We start from the raw sequence: 21,875 nt of genomic DNA, 5'->3' as shown, positions 1-21,875 counted from the left end.
CTGTTTTTATTTTAATTATGTAAAGCACTTTGAAATGCCTTGCTGCTGAAATGTGCTATACAAATAAAATTTGATTGATTGATTGATTGATTGATTTGTTGTTCTTTTAGTACAATGGCCTTCAATTCATCCTTGTTGGAGTTTCTTAACAAGTACATTATGTCTATGCTTCACACAGCGAATCACCTGATTTAAAGCTCTTCTGTGTGGAGTACAGGAGCATTGTCCATGAAATTGCATCTGCTCTAAAGTGGCATCTGCTGTTATTGTCAGCTGACGATTTCATGATGAAGTTTAAATCAGATTGTTACTTATGTGTTTGTGGAGATTACTGTGAAAAATGTAAAGAATGTTCCCAATGTAGAAACAAATTTGTAAACAAACTATACAGACAAAACCAAATTTGAATGCTTGCCATACAAGTGTTGTCCTTGGGCCTCTGAGAAACAATATGCTACTAGACGGTAGCTTGGTAACTACAATAGCCTGGACAGGGGGCTGCACTATCTTGTATAGTATAGTACAGTACTATAGTAACTGTACTAGTTACTAAACACAACATAAATGTTTTGGCCCTCTTTTGACACCAGGTTATAACCAGTTTCAAAATGTTTTCTTAAGTTCCACATAATTTTTGATATCTTGTTGATGAAACGTTATTATACTCTCAGTTTATGTATGTTTGAATTTCCAGTGTGGAATATACAATTGAAATGGCCTCTGAAGTAACTTCCAACTTCAAAATCCTCAGATTTCAATATGGCCACCACATGTGTAAAATGTGCTGATGGCTGCAGTAAAATACTATTTCACTACCAGTTCATCATTGTCTTTCATAGCAATAAAAAAAAAGAATGCTATGAACAGTAAATCCTAACATCCAGCTGTAGAAAGATTACATAAATTGCCTTTTTAATAAAACAAATGACCGTGTTTATTTACCGGCTTATTCCTCAGAGGACAGATTTAAAGTATAACAGTTTTTAAAACAGACCTGTTAGGCCTGATGCCTGAGCTGTAACAGCACTGTACGTTTCTCTCATTGTGCTGATTTTGTTCTCCTTGCTTTCCCCCTCTCTTTGGCTACTTGAAGTTACTGTAATTATGATAATTAAAGTCAGACTTTGTAACGATGCTAACATCTGGCTGACGGGCAAACACCTGCAGTCTGAACTTACTCCCAGGAGAGATAAAAGAAAAAAAAGATTATGTATCCACTTTTATCTTGCAGAAGCATGCTTGTGGATGACTAGTTCATCTTGTGATTGCTAACATTACAGAATGTGTTTTGTTACTGATGTGCCTGCTAAGCACATAGTTTATCAGCTTTAAAGCCTGCTCAACTATATGCCTTCGCTTATGTGTTGTTGTCTAAGCAATTCTTGCTTTAGCTTACATTTGAAGAAATTTCCCTTTCAAATGAAAAGTTTCATTAGTACACTGTGGCCGAATATATTTAAAAGAAGTCAATTGGACTGCCTCATTTTAAACATTGGGGTATAGGCACCAAACCTCCTCTTAGATTCATAAGATATGTTCGTTAATAGGATTCGTCCATCGCATTGTAGTACTTAGTGAAAGATTAGCTTGATGCTTTCACGTTTTGGCAGCGTGCTTTGCAGAGGAAGGAAGAGCAATCTTCAAACACTGTGTTGTAGAGAAAACGTAAAGTTTAGGCTGATAAAACATGTGAAGAAGTAGCAACCAAACAGTTGTCATTGGACTCTAGCATGTCGATCCCCAAATTTTTAATGTGATATTGTTAGCACTGTTGCTTCACATCAATAAGGTTCCAAATTCACATCCTTGAAGGGGATCTGCAAGATCTGTGAGTCCAAAGACATCTAGGGGCTACAAGTAATATTAATATATTAATATAGCAGAGTCTTCATTTAGATGTAATAGGTCCACTGGCACTTGGGAAGGGAGCAGCAAATGTCAAATCTGTTGATGTCTAAACAGCAGGGGGTTTGATTAAGAAGTCAGTGTAACTCCTTAGACACCAATAATGTCCGTCCATCAGTTCACATTCAGTCACCATGGTAACCAACTCTTGAACTCGCTGCTGAGTGCCGGTAGCCTCTGCTGCTTTCATTACTGCATCATACAAACAACACAGCATAGAGATCAAAATAGCTTTAAAAAGTATATGTTTTTGTCTCACCTGAACTGAAAGACCTTAGCTGCTAGCATGGCGTTGCTAAGGAGATGGTCTCAAACAAAAACACTGCAATCCCATATTTGCAGGGTTTCATCCTAGGTGTACTTAATGCTGTGCAAAATCTATCTTGTTATCCATGAGGGATCTGTTGGCAAAAAACAACGCAGCAATTTAGCTGTGCTGTTTAGTTGAGCCTTAAGGTGTGCTCAGCAAGCACTTATGCCTCTTACCACACCACACTCTCTATCCTCACTTGATCAGTTTGGTAAACAAGGGTGCCCCTTACACAGCCCATCCTTCCCATCATTGTTCATCTATCATTGAAGGCTGTCCATAACTCCATTAGGAAACAAACAATTTAAAAAATGTCATACGTCTCTGTGTTGCCCTGTGATGGACTGACGACTCGTGCAGGGAGTACGCCACCTCTTCCCAGTGACTGCTAGATTTCTAAAACTGCAAACTTTTATTGAAGGTTTTCAAAGTCCTGACAGCTACTCAGTGTTTGTGAAAAGACTGGGAGGTTGTCAAACTTTTTTTTTTGCTTCTTCCATGTGCTCTGTTCCTCCCTCCCTCCCTCCCTGTCCTCCTGAGTCAGTGATGGGAGGAGCTCCGACACTCAGTGGATGCATGCTGTAGTACCGCACACTGTCAGACAGACAGAGAGAGAGAGAGAAGGACCTGCGGACACACAGCTGTCCTCTAACAGAGCTTTAGATCAGCTCTTCCTGTGGATTCTTCTTTGACACTTTGCCTGCTGAGGAATTAGTCTGTCTGCTTTTTTTTTATGTCACCACCTACAGAAGGAAAGCCTGTTTGAGATTTGAAAGAGAGTTTTGGTTTCACGCCTGGCTGACACAGACCGTAAGTAATACTGTTACAGACACTACCCTTCTGTTCATTAACTGTTCAGTGCCTCTGCTGCATGAATCATTGATGTTGCAGTTCTGGTTACCTACGATGCCAGGATAGCCCTGCTGGAGAGTTATAAAATGTTCATGAGCCACACTGTGTTGGGTCCATTGTTGGTTTCTCTTTTTAAAAAGAAAGTGGGTGTGATGTGAGAGAAGACACCCCTCAGCCATCTCCAGTAGGTCTTTATCGTAAGATGATAGCATGGCAAGAGGCTGGTCGTTAAATACTCGCTCTGAATGCGAGCGTCTATAGTGGGTGAGTTTGCATGTGGGTTTGGAGAGGATACGGTTGCGTTACTTAATATTGGCCTTTAACTTATTTTGTCTAGAATCACAACTATTTAAAAAAGGGTATCAGGCATCTTAAGACTTGGAGACGACTTGTGGGTCTCTAGCGGAGCAAAGAAGGGAGCTCCTTCAAGTGGAGTCACAACAGCTCATCAGGACTAAGTCTGTCTGCTAAGGGGCTTTTCTTCCTAAATGAGTTACTGAATGTGGCAGCAAATGCACTAACATCCTCTCCCAGGAAGGAAACGTTGCATGAACTCTGAAGGAGTGTGTAAAATCTGATGAACCAAAGCAAGACAGAGTATTACTGAGCAGCTTCTGGTTTTTGACATTTGAACACTAGCACAATGAGACTGGTGTACTTTATTTTGTGTTATGAAACTGGACAGGGCTTTATGAAGTGATCCAGGAACAACAGATGAGCCTCAGGTGCTTTTGTGTGAAATTCAAATCTGTGACCCACACACACTGCTGGCAGTGCAATCAACGCTGATGCTGTAAACTTGCCAGAAGTGTGGGTGACCGCTAATGGATGGGAACCATAAATGGAAACGTCTGTCAAGTCGTTTGGGTCAGTTTATGATTTTTATATGCTCTGTTTGCTTACTTCTCAGTGTGCGACACTGTGACCTTTGAAAGATCTCACGCTCTTTTTCAAATGCTGCGGACCAATAAAGATTTACTATCAGGAACCAATGAAAGATTTAGAGGGCGTTCATTTAAATATTCAGAGTAGCCAAATAAAAATGTCAAACTTCAATGTATTTTATAACAGTTTTATGTCGTAAAGCTGTAGTGCATATTTGTGAAGTGAAAGAAAAAGTACACAGTGCATGACTTAAAAAAAAAAAAAACTTTTATAAATAAAAACTTAAAATGCTTTAAATTCAGATCCAGCTTTGCTGGAATTACTGTCTTTAGGGGTGTTTCTCATCGACCTGTGTTGAGGTTCATAACTGGTGCAGCACTGACTCCTGGAATAGGACGTACTAATATCTAAACAAAACAGAAGCTTATGCTTCAATTTTGACCTTTTTCAAAACATGTTGTTGTTTTTACAAGCTCTTAATCATGCCTTTATCAATCCCATGCTCTTCAGCAAGAGAGCAGCAAAAAACAAAACAAAAAAAAAACAATTAATGTAAGGTAAAATTAAAGAAGTCCACCTCTAATAATGTTCTCAGTAAGTTTGTCCCATTTCAACTGTGACTCTCTGCAGCTCCAGTTACCTCTGATTAAAGCTCTCTTATCTTTTTTTGTATTGAATTTGATTTATAGGTACCAGAATGCTGATTATAAATGCATGCTGAAATTTTCAGATTTTTATTGGCAAAAGATTTTAAAAAATAATGTCAAACTTTTCTCTCACATATTTTGTTCACAACACACTGCACTACAACGGTTTATTCTAGATATAAAACTAATAATTCTAGATATAAAACTAATAAAATACCCTCAACTTTTCTGGTTGTACAAAATATTAAAACAGTTGAGTAAGGCAACAGACTAAGTATAAATAACATTCTGTTGTACTTGGAACCTTTTAGAGTTTTCTTTTGCCTATCTGCAAAAAATAGGCAAAAGGTTACAAATGTAAATATTTGTAACCTTCTTCCAGTGATCGTTTTAAGCCGCCTTCATTCTTCCTTCATTAGAGATTTTTTAGTTTTTGTTTCCACAAGTTAATTTTTCTCTTTGAATGATGATTATACCGGCTTTCTGGTGTCAAGCAGATATCCATCTAAACCTCAAAGGTCAGGAAGCCAAGTGGTTTAACAATAAGAAAAACACTTTATGGATTTAGTTCCTTTCGGTTTCCCAAGAGGAGAATCATTCTCTGTCCTCTAGTGATTGCTCAAAAAAGTCTTGATCTCCCTGCTGAAAGCCCGTCTGTTTTTGTCTAACAGGACACGTTAGACATAACCCTCCCAAGCCAAGCTTTCACACAGACGCACATTCCCGAGCAATCAACAAGCCAAGCCGGCAGAACTAGGAATAAATGGGAGCTTTCATAAATTTTTCAGAATGGCTAATTATTCCAAGAGAGGGGTGGAATATAATCAGCTGCAAAATCACATTTGTGGACGCAGAGTTTTCTTTTTTTTTTTTTTGCACGGCCTCGCATATGGAGATTCATGTGTCTGCTGCTGGAGAAATGCTTGTCTGCGCTGACCTTGGCTCTGCTGTTTTCTTTTGGTTTGATCCACAAAGAAAACAGCTGGCATTTGCATTCTGGATACTGCCGGCGGCCTTGACAATGAACCGCATGCGTGATGCTGTCAGGAAAAACGAGGCGTCTGTTATATCAATAGGTCAAACCAGAATTTATAAAAAAAAAATCTACAGTTTATGACTCTGCTGTAATTCTGCTTTGTGATGTATTCGGTGCAGGAATTTGAAAAAACAAATGTACTTATAGAGTCAATGTGCTGTGATGAAGCTTAATGTAATAGTAAACTGAATCAATCTAATGAATCTTGCCTGACTTCAAATGTGCATCTCTTAAATTTAAATAAATATTAGGTTTTTACTTTTTTGCTTAATTGCATCTGCATATATTCTGGCTTCATGATTTATTTGCCAATTTATTGCATTGAAGGAGAAACGACTTTTTGACACCTTAAAAATTTATATAAGTTGAGATTTTTATTTTTTAGGGTTTTAGGGTTTTTATTCCTAATTGTTCATGAATGTTTGTTTTTAGTTTGTACTTTGTGACCTTTTTTGTTTGTGTAGATGTAGCAGTGCACAAATAGAGTTTGCACTGACCTCAGGCTAGGCTTTTTCTCCAGACTGTCTTGCAACAGGAACAGGAAGTTGGAAACAAGTTTTTTAACAGTGTCTGTGCTTCTGACAGTTTTGCATTATATTGTCATTGGTGATCATCTGGTGATAGGTAGCCTGCTATAAGTTTACACTACTTTCTTGTCAACTTTTCAGCCTTATTTTGAATTTTCGCGATGAAAGTACTCAAATACAAGTTTTTTAAATTTTCGAGTGAGCGCTCGTAAAAATATTCACGCAAAGTCTTTTTAAATACACTATTTTCAACTTATGATTTCCTTTTAGCCCTGTAACAAAAGCATCTGGCTCTCTCTCAGTAAACAGCTGCACAAAGTACGAGAAACATACTTTAAATTAGCCCTGTTGTTAATTTGGTTGCTTTGTAAAAATAGCTAAAATTCCTTGCACTTGTTACATAGTGTGAAAATAAAGCTAATAAACATACCGATCCTGATACTTATCTCTTGATCTTTGGTTTGTTTAGATTTTATCTAACTTCCTCTTTATCTCTCCATACCCTGATGAAGAAGAGCCAGAAAAGGGTTAATGTCTCTGGGAGGGGCGTGCTGTGGAGTGGCCAGCCACTTGTAACCTAAAGGTTAAACACAGGCCTTCAGGGAGTCCTGTTACTGCGCATTCACTGATGGGAACTCTGCAAACATTCATTCTGGGAGCCCAGCGGGTTCCTCTGTTTATTCCCAGTCTAGTGCTGTGCCATGATGTGGGAAATGACTGTGGACATGGAACCCGGCCAGATTGCTGCGTTCACTGTAGTGTTTCCAAACTGCTACTTACCCCTTGTGAAACTCGCAACGCCTACGTCACAAAAAGTGCTTCGGGTCGTTGTTGTTACCGGCCTTGGAGATTCTTTTCATTATCGCAAAAAGTATATTTTGTTTTATCATTGTGTGATCATTTTCTTTTCAGTTAATATGGTTATTAGTCATATTATTCCTCTTCACATCAAATCTTCAGAACTATGTCCATGGATTCACTGCTAACTCTGGAGCTTTGATATGAGGCACCAAACGTCTGTCAGGTTTTTGTTGTTCTTAGTGGTTGTGAATGTTTGTGTTCTTTCAGACAGACGTACCAGGAGTGTTTGTGATCCCAGAAAGAGTCTCCAACCGATCCCAGTTTAGCACCCAGTACCACCTCCCTCCCCCCTGCCTGGTGATTTGATATCTCTGAGCATTCCAGGTTGTGCCCTTTACTCTGCTAATGGTTCTGCTGACCCTTTGAAGACATTCCTGCCGTCGCTCTGATCATACACATTTAATTGGTCCATTTTAAACAAGCTGTTCTATATTTTCTTGTTGAAGTACAGCAATTTTTTTAAACTGGGGTTTAGGGCTGTGCGGAATGAGCTGTTGAAATATATGAATGGTGACGAAAGAATGATGAAAGATGATGTGTGAGGCAAGTGATTAGTCATATCATTAAACCCAATAGGGAAATGGGAGGTTCCTGTTCACCCTTTAAAGTCAAAGCATGAGATTTTCTTTTGCACATAAAATTCCCTTTATTTTCCTGTTTAAAGATTTTTTTTCATTGTTTTAAATTGTGATGTTTCAGATAAAACAAATGTCCTATTCCACCAAAAGTGACTCTGGACCTGAGTCAACTTTTGCATCAAACCAACCTGGACTTGCAGGTGCATCTCAGTAAATAGAAATATTATATAAAAGATTATTTATTTCAAAACCCCATTCACAAAATAAGCAGGGTAACTGTTTAATAAGTTGCATTCTCAGTAAACTGACTCGACACATATTACGGACTTCAACAAACTTGCATCTTCCTCATGTTTTTTCATACATAGTTTGCTATTGTGCTACACTAATGTTAGCATCTTTACTGGTGTTTTGATGTGACTCGTTAAAAATTGGATACATAACATATTGCGGTGCTATTCCAGTTTATTGTGAACAAAACATACACGCGTAGTTGTTTTCTTGCTTCCGATGGTTTGTGTTGAACCAGTTAAAACTTAATGATGAGTGTTTTAATTGTGATGTGTGCCGTTTCCTCCCCAACACAAATCTGGGCGCAGTGAGTAGACCAGATTATATGACACAAACAGAAAGCCACAGGACTCTCCCTTTCACAGTGAACATCATTATAAAATGTGAAAAGGGCTTCAATACCTAGATTATGTCATCAAATTTATGTGAACAAACTCTGACAAGTTCTGTAGAATCCCCCACCCGAAACTAGCCACGCAAAACTTGTCCACATGTTTCCTTTGCATAATCACAGGTGGTAGACTAAAAGCAGGTATTAGAAGATGAGGTTTTTAGGGACTGATGTCATCATAAAATGAATTGTAGGTGCAAGAGACTCTGACCTATGACCAAACAGAGCAGAGATGCAAACATACACCGACGGTAGAAACTAGATCAGAGGGGTTATTTTGACTAAAATCTAGCTGTAGACTCATTAAATGTACGTATTAGTCAGTGCATAACCAATACAGCAAAAGGAAAAAGAAAAGAAAGCCGCTTTTTACATAGGTCTGAGCGAGGCTCATGAAGAAGATATGCTACACCTTTAAGCTAGCAGGTTTAAGAGTTTTCTCACGTTGTTCCCCGATTTTAAAACAATAATTAAGCATCCATGGTCACACAGACAACTTGAAGTGCTTTAACAACACACATGTTGGTATCAGCCAAACTCACAACCCATCACACAATTAATATCCCTTGTGGTTGTGAGTTTCCCAAAGCCATGTTACTATGTAGAGTGGGGAGGCTGAAATTAAACTCACAACATGCCTGACAACTACTGTCACCACTATGTACCAGATGAACCCAATAGATTATGCTGTCTCTGAAATTGAATGGGGAAAAAAAAACATCTAAAATCCAGCAAAAGCTTTTCAGAAAACCTTGAAATACTTTACTCAGGAATACTTTAAATGCTAACATGAATGCAACTAAAAGACAATTGTCCCTACCATTAAACTGGGACTGTTGAATGAGGCATCAAGTTTTTTTAACCTTTGTATTTTTAGACAGCAGGTTAGGTGAGGTAGTTCTTTGCGTGCTTACATTACCTCTGAGAACCCAGATATTTGAACAGTAGCAAATCCACTGTCTTTCTGTTAAAAGCTCTGTGCACACTGGTCCTGTTTGTTGACACAGTAACCTGATCTCTCTTCCTCAACGCTGTATTCCTGAAGTCCAAAACATGTATATACTTAGAGGATTGGAGGATAAAAGGAGCGCAGACCACAGGATGGCAGCCGGACTAAAAGCTTCCTGTGGCGGCACAGGCAGCAAGGCGGACTTGGCAGATCAGCTGGCAGGGCAGATGTTTTAGGTGAGAGGCAAAGCAGATAGCACGATCTGAATAATTCATCAGATCGTATTGAAGATGTGATATATTAAGACACGGCGCACAAGACATCCTTTGGCCTCTTTCAGCACTTTTTGTGTACAGTGTGGCATGGCTGAAGGGCTCGGATCAGTATGCATCTCTGCTTTCCTCCTGGCTGCTATCCACTAAATTGTGTACAGTGTAAGAAACAGTCAGAGATGTGCTGGCCAGACCTCCAGACATCTGCACGGGAAGAAGCTGCTCGGCATGCAGGTGAAGTTTAACATCACAGGAAGTAACACTGGTCGTGTGTTGTCTCTGATAAGACCAGCTGAGGTCAGTGGGGTCTCACTGACTGTGGTGAGAGGAAAAAAATGCTTTCAAGGAACACAGTGATGAAGACAAATTACCCATAGCTATGTTTCTCTCTTCCTATGCATTCTTTCTTATCTAATACACAAATGTTTAACTCTTCCTTATAAAAGAATAATTTTCTTGAAAAAAAATCTCCTAGATTGCTTTGGAATTCAAGTATCCCAATTTATTCTACGGTCAAACCATAGGCCCCCTATCCTGTTTGTAAATAATGAGATGAATTTCTGGCTTCATGCAAATGTCAGAGATAAATCTGCAAAGCACCCTCTTGGGTTTTATGGAAATGGAGCTTTGAGAAAGATAAACACAGTGGATGTTTGTTAATAAGAGACTTGAATGCTGTTTGTAACCACTTCTCCACATATCACGACTAATGCCATCAGTTATAAACATTTTTTCAATGTTTTGAATAAGATGGAAATACGCTTCCACTTATGTATTTTTTTTTCTTCATTTTTCACTTTAAGTCACAGAACAGTGGCCCAATTTCCAATCACAGATTTTGTGAAATGTTGACTTTGAAGAATTGCGTAAAATAATATTTCATTCTCTCTGTAATAAGGCAAACTCTATTATGTATTTCTTGTCCTGTTTTAATCCCTATTTATTTCTATTACTTTCAGAGACAACAACGTTGCATCGTGTGTCTTAAAGAGAAAGCTGTTAGCATTGCACATTTACTACAAACAACAAAATGACCTGTTTGTACTATCTTATGTCAACTTTTAGATCACTGATTAGCACATTTAGCATTACAGATGCCCCTTAGTGTATATTCCATGCAGAAGATGTAGTTTCTTACCTTAGCTGTGAGATTTCCAAAGGGCATTCAGCACTTCCTAATCTAGGATGGTGTGTGACAGAACTGGACTTCAAAAGAATAAAAAAGAACAACTTTGCTGTAATACAACCAGCTTTTTGCTTTCTACTAATGTCTATCCTGTTTGAGTTAAGTGGCAGACAAGAAATCCATCTTTAGGAAATACAGTTTTCTTTTTAAAAAGGTTCCTCACAGCTTCTTTGCATTCTTTACTTCACTTTTAAACACCTTACTGATAATGAAAATAACTAAGCCAGTCTTCTTCACTCATTAACAGTTTTCACTCCAAGTCTATGCAGCGTTCTCTAATCAAAAAAAGCCTTGATTTTTAGTCTTAACCAGGTCAGGGAGGTCAAATGGAAAAGTTGGATCTAATTGCAATCAGTAGCATTTTTGTGTGTATATGCAGTTCTGGTTACTGATATTTCATAATCTGGCACTTTACTTGTCAGTGTCATTCCAGCTTGCAGTTACCTAACCAGTCCACACTTGTAAAATGGATAAAATGAGAGAAGGTGTTGAAATATGTGCTTCATGCTCTGGTATTAAAGTGCGGGGGCTCAGCTTTCGTGTGACACTTCATTTCAACTTCATCTCTCCGTGGCATCAAGGCCCACATGCAGGCATCCATCTTGAGTGGCCTGGGACACCGTTTGGACATGTCAGGACTCTGATTTTATCTGGTGCAAACACAGATGAGGGTTTCCATTTAAGACCCAGAGGTACATTCACTGAGGTTCCTTCGGTTCAGAAACCAGTGTTAAGCAGTCCTACTCTTCCTCTGGATTTATCGGGAATTAAGTCATTTACATCATGTGCTCAGTTGTTAGCAATATGTGTGACTGCTCAAATCTGTACTGTACCTGCAGCCAAGAACATTGAACTCTATCATCTGATATGTTTCTAATCCGCTTATTATGCTTGTCTGGTTAAATACTGCGGTCAGTCAGCCATTAAATCATCCAGCAAAGAGGTCAGTGAGGCCCATAATTTTGCTGTCCAGGCCTCTAAACAGCTGGATCAAAAGAAAATGAAAATCTGAATCACAAACAAGTAAACTATTAGAGCTGAGCTCGCCTTCAATGTGCATTTGAATCATGGTTCTTAAAATGCGGTGCAGGTACCACTCGTGGTACGTGGGCTGTCTTCCCCGGTACACAGAAGAAATTTTAGCATCATATATTTGCAATGTAAATATGAACATGTGATGCAGTGCTAGTACAAATAACAACTTCCAAAAAATGTGTATCGACTTTGCATCACAATAAAAACTTTCAGAAGAGAGGAGCAGTATTAAACTTTGTATAACTTCCAGAGCAAAGTGAAGTGAATTCAGAAATTGTGATTTTGTCTGCTTATCTTGTATTGCATTTATCTCTAAAGTTGAAACATCAGCTGCAATGATTACAAGACCAGAGGGATTTGGATTTGCTAGCTGACATTCTCAGTAACCCAACTAATTGCTCTTAGCAATAAGGTAATAACTGTTTCTCTGAAAAGCAACCTGTTGAGCAGAGGAAGCTATTTAGAACTGTGAGTCAGAAAGAATGCGAGAAATTATCCTTATTGTGTAAGTCACTAAGTATATGGGCCATTTACCAACAATTGAAGGTCTTGCAGTAAGAACAGTAGGTGTACGATTTTAAATTGTCTTTCAAAAATAGTGATTCTTGAAAAAGACTTTTTTCGAAAGATTTTGTGCTTGATCCGAACTTTTATATTATTTGCTCGAGACTCGAGCGTGTGAGTCACATGAGCTCATTTGCCTTTCACTGGGCAGATGTGTTGCACCCTCAGGTCAAAATTGGTTGTCTAGGATGCTCAAAGTTAATAACTGGAATTCAACCCAAACATCACTGTTCTAAAGAAATCCTAAAGTGTCTTGGATAACTGGGATAGCAAGGGTTGGAGTGACTGCTGAGGAATGTGCAGCCTGCTATTGATCTTTACTAAGTGAGGTCACTTCATGTGGGGGGCAGCTGCCCACTTTCAGACGTTTCATAATAGGGACAGACTGACCCCCACAAAGATATTCTAATGTGGTCAATATGCCAACCGAAGAGGTCAAAGACAAAAATACTCGACTAGAGCAATGTTAAACTTTTGAGATAATGTTTAATAAGAGTATTTCCTTTCTGCACATGCACTAAAGGAATGATTATCCATTTACAATTTGTTTAGCAACAGCACACTTCAAGCTGTTGACTCCTCTTGTTCTCTTTGCTGTTTTCTCAGCTCTGCAACTCTCAACAGATTTAAAAACACACTGTCTCTTGGATTAATCTGTTTTAGAGGGTTAAGAATTTCAAGACGCTTTCTAGCTACTCACTGTGCATCTGTTTGAGCTCAGGGCATCATAAATCAAAATTATACTATAAACAGTTCCCACATGTATAATTTTAGATAGTGTGCCATAAATGATTGAAGACTGAACATGAACCTTGTTACATGGGCCTGAATGAACAGGCAATTCCATGATTTAATACTGATCGTTTCTCAGAAATCTTCTTTGGACATGTCAACTTTTTTTTTTTTGGGTTTTTTTTTTTTTTTTGCATAATCTTCATTGATAGGAGAACACATCAACACAATCAAAGCTGATTTTGAGCAATTTTTTCCTTGCCATTATCCTTTTCAGAGGAGACAGATTTGGAGTGACGCCATTTCCCTCTTCTCTGTTGAACAAGATGTTTAAGTTTGTAGAACCTTGAAGAGCGTGTCTTCTAGTGGTTTGAGACAATCTCAACACAATACTCTAGAGTTCTGTTGAAGGATTGTCTCTGGACCATGTGGAGAAATGTCCACTCTGAGCCCTTTATCGGCCTCACACAGTGACGGATGCGCGCAGCTCTTTGCCCAGTGGCCTATAGCCTGAGCTTCTGTTTAAGCCTCTAAGCTACTGGAATGCGTGCAGCTTCTTGCAGCCGACATCAAGGGGGAGCAGCCACGTCGCTTTGTTTACAGCTTTTTCATGGATGCCACACCAGCCGAATCAATTTCAGTGAGCATAAATGTGTCAGAGCCTTTTCTGTTGATTGAATGCACCATGAATTTGTAAGGGCAAAAAAAAAAAAAAAAAAAGCCTCTCATTTTCTCTAGTCAATTTGTCCATAATTGACGGTTATCTAGTCTACAATTTTAACAAGGTTTTGCTGCTTGTTTTAATTTACTCTGCAGTATTTTTATTGGCATTAAGTCCTCTGATTGACAAAATACACACAATAAGATATGAAGTGGCCAAAACAAGATGGCAGGAAATGAGGTGGAATGTCAAAATTTAAGCTTAAAGGGATAGTTTGGACTTTTAAAGTCAGGTTTGGTCAAATGTTACGATCTTGTGTGCAGTATCAGCTGCAAAGGTAAAATGTTACTATCTTATGTGCAGTATCAGCTGCAAAGGTAAAATGTTACTATCTTATGTGCAGTATCAGCTGCAAAGGTAAAATGTTACTATCTTATGTGCAGTATCAGCTGCAAAGCTCTAGATTTAGCTGATGAGAATCCAGCTAATGACTAGTCTGAAAGGAGCCCATATTAATATAAAACTCTATCATTTTCATACAACTTTAGCTTCAAAAACATCACAATGGTTAATGCAAACAACAACTAATGAACATTTAAACTGTCCATACAGTTGTGCTGGATGCTGACTTGCACACAAGGCAATTATTACAGAGGAAATGGTACGCTATCACTTACTATATCTTCCTCTGTGAAACACATAACCGAGAAATGAACATATATAGTGTTTCCAGTCCCTTCCCTTAAATTGCTATAATAATTTTGGCTTTGGTGTTGCTTTACTTTATAAGACACTTACTTTTATCTGCTGGCACGCCGACTCAAACCTGCATTTACTGTGTAAAGGTTACTGGCTTCTTTGTAATAATGGCCCTGCATAAATGATGACATTTAAAAGGTTTATGAAATAGTCTTTGCAAGAATCGCTATGGTGTTTTTGAAGTTTAAAGTTGCTTTAAGATGTAAGAAGTCTCCTGTGGTCCTGGGCCCTCCCTACCTGGCCATCAGCTTCATAGATTTATATTAAATCAAAACTCCAGCAACATATTAGCTGTAAATCATTTTAGCACAATCACACAAAAAATCAGAACTATACCTTTAACATTGCATTTTAAAAGTCTTTTTTCAGAAGAATTTTTCAAAGAATTGATCTTTGGTGCTGTACCGGAAATATGCCTCCATATTTGACATAAAAAAATGCAAAAAGTACTGGAAGAAGAACACAAACACCTGATTAAGCACACAGTTAGCATGCCTGGCGCAGGTTGTCGATTTTATAAGAAAGAAACTTTTGTGTAATATTTGCAAATGATGAAACTCAGAACCTTGACGTATTTCTGTTTTTATTTGTATAGCTGACATCAAAATGAGCAATTTGGATTAATGGAAAATCAAAGCCAATAACTCACTCCAGCAGATTCAAACAGTTTTTTTTATAAACCTTTTTTTTAATGAACAGAGACATTTCAAATGGGACTGAATGTTTCAACAGGCCTGACCTACTTACCAGCAGCCAGGTCTGAAACTCTGAAACGGCTCTTCACCTGTCTCTGGCAGCAGTCAGGAACTCTCATAAAAACACAGGCCCCAGATATATATATTTTTTTCAGTTTCTCCTTATTAGACTGGACTGCATATGGGCATACTTTCTATCAAATGCAGCATAGAGCTCTTATTTCATCTGTGTTTGTTTGCAAGCAGTCATATTTTATTAGAAAACATCTTGGACTGTATTATATTCTTTTCCCACCCTGTGAGAAACAAACAGTAGTTTTTCTACAGTGAGCTTTGGTTCCTCAGTAAATCTGTCAACGTAATTGTTAATTTACAATGGTTAAATAAGGTAGAGAATGCCACCGGGCCATCCGCTGCTATTCATTAGCAATACCTATTTAAGAACTGAAAAGGCTGCAATGTAAGCAGCCTTACCAACTGTCAGCATATCACGTAGCACAGATAAAAATTCTAAAGGATCTTCCTTTTGAATTTTTTCAGTGTAACATGACACCCCAGATGGTTCACAGATGTAGCTACTGAATGTTGCATGAAGAAAGATTTTGAACTTTTGACAACATAAGGAGTTTGATGCACGAATGTCTTATTGAACCTAAAAATGTCAAATGATCTCGAAGTACTTCAAATAAATTTTTTAGATTAGTAAAAAGAAAATAGCACTGTTTAGTGAATTAAATTCTGTAATGTGAAACTTAGTTGCCCTCTCAGCATTAGAGCATGAAAGGTGTCGCAGACGTATGAATGCTAAGGTTCCCAGAACAGGGTGTGACTCTACAGTAGAAAAGACTTTGGAAAAGAAATAGGCCATTTCAGCAAGATCAACAGTGCAGGCTCCTTCCTCAAAGTGGATCAACTTACACTGATTTTTTTTACATTTTCTTTTAAAAAGCTGAAAGGGGCACAGAGGAAGAAAAAGAAGATTTTGCCTTCTTCTCCTTCTTCATGCTCGAGGGTTTATTAATGACAACATGTTGGCAATTTTAAGCCAGGTTAAGCTCTGTCAGATGTGTTTTGACGGGAATCGCCTGAAAAAGTTAAGTACAAAACTGTGAGAGGCTCGTTGTATCTTTTTTTTTGCGAGATTAGTCACTTTCAGGTAATTTCTGCCTTGCAAAAGTATTTTTTAATCTTGGACCTTTTCACATTTTGTCCAATTTCAACAACGTTCAATCAGTTTGTTTCTCTTTTACATTTTTACCCTTTCTTTCTGTCATTTCTTTCCCCCCACAGCACCATCATATTTTATTATGGGATTGATGTCTTCAGGGGGTTATGTAGTGTTAGTTTTCTGCACTTGAAAGACCAAAACATGTTTGAACTCATCCAAACTTTGGACTTTCTTCCAGATCTTTACTCTATTGCTTATCTATTAGCAACATGTAAACTGGACATCATATGACTTTCTTTCAACATTGTTTCATGCTTGGTCTAAATGTAGAATTTTTATCTGTGAAAAGTTCTCTATAAATAAACATTGTTGAGCTCTACTTTTTGTTATCCTGGCCATTGCCTCCTTATGCATTTCCATTCTATTCTAGTCTGAAATTTCTCCCATTGAACTTGATTTCTCCAGTTGAAATTGAACTGAGCCAATTGGAGAACAGAAGCAGAAGTTGTGAACGACGATGTCGATTTTCAGCGCTGTTTTGGAATTGTGGTCTGAATCCACGCCTCCAGCAAGAAATTGTTTCTCAATAGATGAGACTTCAGACCCTCTGTATGAAGAAAAGCATAGAACCAGGGGTTGGATTTTAACAGGTCTACTTTGTGTTTGTCTATAAAATACATTTTAATTTATAGGTGATACTTGACAAAATGTAGGAAAGTTCAAGGGGCATGAATACCATTGCAGGGTGTTATAGGATGTAGGATTTTTGCTGGGAAACCTTTAGTAAAGACTACTTTTGTCCTTTTCTTTGCTTTTCTTCTTCCCTACCTTTTCACGATTAAGATTTTTCTTTCTGTCACGGAGCTCGTGCTGCTCTTCTTTCACAGACTCTGGCATTAATAGCTATGGCAGACCCAGCGACAGACCTCAGAGCTTCACTACTTCACATTTCATCAGCAAGTCTCATCTGCGCATGTGTTATGGAAATTGGTGCAGAGGGGAAATTGAATGAAATCAAATATCTTTTCAGACATTTGAACTTCTGATGGATGATTTAACCCCTCTTGACTAGGGTTACTTTAGTAGCATTCCAACAGATCCATGTTTTCATTTCTCGCCCATTTCCGTCTTGTTCCAGTAGCCCACTTTTCATCAGGGTGCTCTGGTTCCCCAGCACTAAGGACCCACACTGAGAGTTCATTGTCACCGTTGTAACTTTTTGCTCCAGCCTGGCCTCGAACCCGGGTCTCCCGGGTGGTGACTTACCCATTGAGCTAACCATTCCTCCCGTGGTCTTTGCATATAACCCCTCTTGACTAGGGTTACTTGAGTAGTAGCATTCCAACAGAACTTACGATATGTTCTCAGTCACTTTCACAGCCATATATTCCACTAATCTTCCAATGCGTTCCTGTCTTATTTTAGCTTCGTGTACAATATTTAGGAAAATCAGCACTTCTGAAAAAAAAGACCGTTTCTGACCTGGTGTCATAAGCCTTTCCATACAGGAAGCAAGTTTGATGCATTGAACTCCGCTGGCGCTTAAGTTCAAAATGTCCCTTATCTTTGTTCAATAGTTTAATAAGATTTTAATTAGGCAATTAAAAGTCTTTGGAGTAGCATATAGTCATAATTACTGCTGTATGCTTCACTCTGAGATGAACGGGCCATTAATTATTCTGAACAGGGTCTGGGGATTGGACGTAAAATGGGCCAATCAAAAATGAGTATTTTTATTTTTTTTTAAGTAGCCATCTGATCACAGATACAGACGTTTTCTTTTAACACTAACTAGAAGCAGAATGTTGCTGCAGCAGCTGTTTTTGATCTACTGTTCTCTAGCTCTAAACTAATGACACACAACTGAGACCAGATATTGAAAACAAAATGCATTGCTTGCTACAATTCCAGTTGTTTAAAATGTTTTAATAACTGCTCTGATTAAAGCTTTAGAAAGGTGCTTTTTATTTCTTTTGTTTCCTGACAAATCTGCCTTTCTTAAATGGCATGTTCTCCTATCTTTCCCCATTTGAAGGGTGAAATTGAGTGTCCTCAGTGTTTCAGCAACTAAATTTAAGAATATTTTGTGCAAATAAATTCACAAAAATGGAAAAACAAAGTTTGAAAATAGTTTCTAGATTATATAATAATCACATTGTCTCCTTGGTATTTTTCTCTCTTCCTTCAAATTTCTTTTTCAACCTATCACCCATAAAACCTAATCTTTTGCAGATCTGCACACAATACTGCATAAAATCCCAATAAATCCATTGAAGTTTGGAATGGAGTGGTTTGAAAAAATATGCTGTGTTTTTTGATGTTTGCGTCATTCACTACAATCGCAGACGTGTGTATGTGTATGCATAAGATTTTTATGAAGCAGCACAATGAGTAAGTTAACTCATCATTAGAACTGACTAAGTGTGTTGAAGCAATACTGTTAAAACTTTGCACTATTTTATCATAATAGTGCTCCCACAGCTCACCTGATAAATCAGACACTCTGTACATCTGTGCGGTCAGACATGCTCTTCTATTTAAAACTCTCCAGGCAGATGACACTCTCCATATCTCACATCTGCTATGTGTCACACAACTGACTGTTCTTTAGTGATGCGGAGTAGTTTTGGGGGTGGGGTGGGGTGGGGGGTTTGCAGTTTGAATCATAAGCTGAAGGTCACACATGGAAACACGTAACCTGAGGTGATCCGTGTTCATCTGCATACAGGTGGCTTTTTGACACGCATGGCATGCCAAGAGGTCACGTTTATGTTTATAATTCAGCACTATTCCAGATGATGTGTTGAGCACTGACCCATGCTGTTCTACTGAAATAGTAAATGTCAATGGTCCCACCACCTGTTTCAGCTGCGCTGCTATTTATACCATTCACACTCATAGAAGTGAAGCTGTCATGGAGAAGCTTTTTCAGTATATATATATATATATATATATATATATAAAACAGGAAATGATTGGCATAGTTCTGGGAAACTCCCAGTTTAGTTAAATATAAAAGTTATTTCCTCTTCTCTGAAATTCCTTGTTGTGAAATGCTTTGACAAAGTGGCAAAAACATAACATTCAAACGGTTCTTTTACACTATAATATATCTTTGTTAGAAGTGTTTATACCAGTTTAACATCACAAGCAGCTATTTCCGTTTCCTCTTCACTGTACTCTGACAGATTTGCATATTTTAGGTGGTTCTCATGGCCATTTCAGCCCCACGTGTTAATGAATCAGTGCTTTTCTCGTGATAAATTCTCACCCAGTTTCCCGCAGAACATTCCTCTGCCTGATTCAACAGTTTCTCTGTCTAATCAGCCACATTCACTTTAAGGAGGACTCTTGCTTCCACTGTCATATGATAGTCTAGTTAGCAGAAACCAGACCAATGCATTAGTGGGATATTGGGTTCAGACATGGTTTGGTTGGCAAAACTCTATACTTTTACAAACTGAAAGCTCTGGGATTTATAGACTTTTCAATTGAATATTTGAAGAATAAAGGGGTTCCAGCAGTATAAGTTCCCTCTGAATTTGTGGTAGATATTTTTACTCCGGTAAAGCGTAAATTTCAAAGACCATAGTGAACAAACCTATGGGTAGATTTTATTCATTTATGTATTATTTAAATATGTATATTAGCAGGAAAGAACTTATTGAAGTCAAAAATGTGGTTAGCAAAAACACCTTGGCAAAACCGGCAGTACCACAAAAATTTGTTTTAGGTTGTAAGACATGTTTGTGTGGCATTTAGTAAACAAGACACTGGATGAACAAATGTATGGTGGATAGACAGATAAAAGAATAAATGAATGCAGAGCTGAATGATGCACAAAGATGTATTATATTCCCCACTCCCTCAGACCAAAAATAAACCATAGCAATCTGCAAATCAACAGCTTACTGAGATTTTATAAATCGTAAAATGCATAAAAGTTGGGGAAGTCCTTTATATTCAATGTGAAAGTTTGACAAATGAAAAAAATGATGTCAAACGGATAAGTCTAATGTGTTGCTGAAGGCTGTACAGAGAGGAATGTACGAGCACTGTAGGAGGAGATGGTAGACAGAGAGCTTGGAGAGCATCATCCAGAGCGGGAGCACACTATCATGTCTGTGTAGAGGGTGAAAGGGATGATTCAGTTTATGCATCATGCAGGCGAGAGCAGTGAAGTGCAGAGTTGCATGTAGATTTCTCTGCTGTCTGAGGCGTCCTTGTTCTCACACCCTCCAACTTTCTCTACATTCTTCGGTCAGATTCTTGCTGGTTTCCTTTGCTGACTGATACACAAACCACGAATTAATGATATATCCCTGGTTTTCAATATGACTCTGGTGCATAAATAAGCATTTTCTTCTTTCCTTTGCAGTCTTTCCTGCTTTCCAAACATCCTCCGCCACGCTCAGATTCAGACTGCTCCATTTATAACGAGCAGCCGAGTGCTTATTGACTAAAATTCTGGATCTCCATGACAGAAACCAGGAATAGACTCCCTCACTATGGTCTGCCATTGATTTCCACAGCTCACATGAAACTGAATCTCCATTTGGTTGCGTCTGAGGAGCTTCTTGTGGCAGGTGTAATGGAGCATTTGAGGTTGTAACTGGGATGTCCGTACTAAGGTTTTCCTTTACGCCTCACTGTGTTCAGCAGACTTACATCAATGAATTACCCTTTAACTCTATTACTGGTATAATAGATAGCTGTTGGCTTTATTGGTGAGAGGATTAAGTTGTTTTCTTTTTTTTCTTTTTACAATGTCAGTGGAGATATTAAAGGGGAAAATGAAAATAAATCAATATAATCTCTGTTGATTTTTACAAATTAACTGGATTTAATATATAAGCTTTCTTTTCGGGCACCAAAACTGAAGTTTGATAAACAGTCACTCATTGTCTTTCAGCTTTATAAAAATATATTTTAGTAAGACCTTCAACACAGAGATTTCAAAGTTATTTATGTTTGCTTTAAACTGACTTACTAGCACTAACTACACAAGGAAGGCCATCATTTAATAGTATTCAGTTATTTAAATTACTGACCTTACTCAGTGACACAGAGACTTTTAACTCCTGATAAAAGTTGTAGCATTTTTTTTCAATAACTAATGTTATGAGACATTTATTAAAAAGAGGCATTTTCTATGTTTGGTATATATTTCTTCCTGTATAAATCTGGTTGTGGTTTGAACTTGTACCAACAAACTTTTAGTGATACGTGTGCTTCACTTATCTTGGCTGGGTCGATGTTTAAGCCAACTGTCAACAGTGGTCTACAATATATCGCAAATATTTTTGTGATATATTTCATTGTGGGTCAAGGTAATGGTTTGCTGACAAAACTTACAATGAAAGTTGCTTTCAAAACATTGCACAATACCTTTACATTCGTTTTCTTATTTATTTATTTTTTATTTTTTTTCCCCAAACACAATTGTTTTAATTTACTACATCCAGAGCTGTTCTAAGCGTAACCCAATTAAAATGTCCCATCTAAATGTATATATTTTTTTTGTTCAGTTAGAATTTATATTACTTTGTCTTTTCATGTGACCCTTATACA

The 21,875-nt window shown here is 38.0% G+C and overlaps 1 protein-coding gene across 4 annotated transcripts in view; it reads left to right on the top strand.

Annotated features, from left to right (window-relative positions):
• The window catches only part of sema4ba (sema domain, immunoglobulin domain (Ig), transmembrane domain (TM) and short cytoplasmic domain, (semaphorin) 4Ba), a 57,197-nt gene that overhangs the window by 10,260 nt on the left and 25,062 nt on the right, over positions 1–21,875 (top strand). The window contains exon 2 of one of the 4 annotated variants that reach the window (XM_008412340.2): positions 2,965–3,025. The exons of 2 other annotated variants lie outside the window; for them this stretch is intronic. The gene's annotated coding sequence lies outside the window, so the exon portion shown is untranslated. Of the gene's footprint in view, positions 1–2,817; positions 3,026–21,875 lie in introns of those variants that run through there. One more of the 4 variants, XM_008412339.2, reaches the window with a different exon arrangement.

Source organism: Poecilia reticulata, linkage group LG6 (genome assembly GCF_000633615.1).
Source record: "Poecilia reticulata strain Guanapo linkage group LG6, Guppy_female_1.0+MT, whole genome shotgun sequence".
Classification (NCBI taxonomy): Eukaryota; Metazoa; Chordata; class Actinopteri; order Cyprinodontiformes; family Poeciliidae; genus Poecilia; species Poecilia reticulata.
The sequence above is the reverse complement of the archived record's forward strand: the minus strand, read 5'-3'. Positions and strand labels throughout refer to the sequence as shown.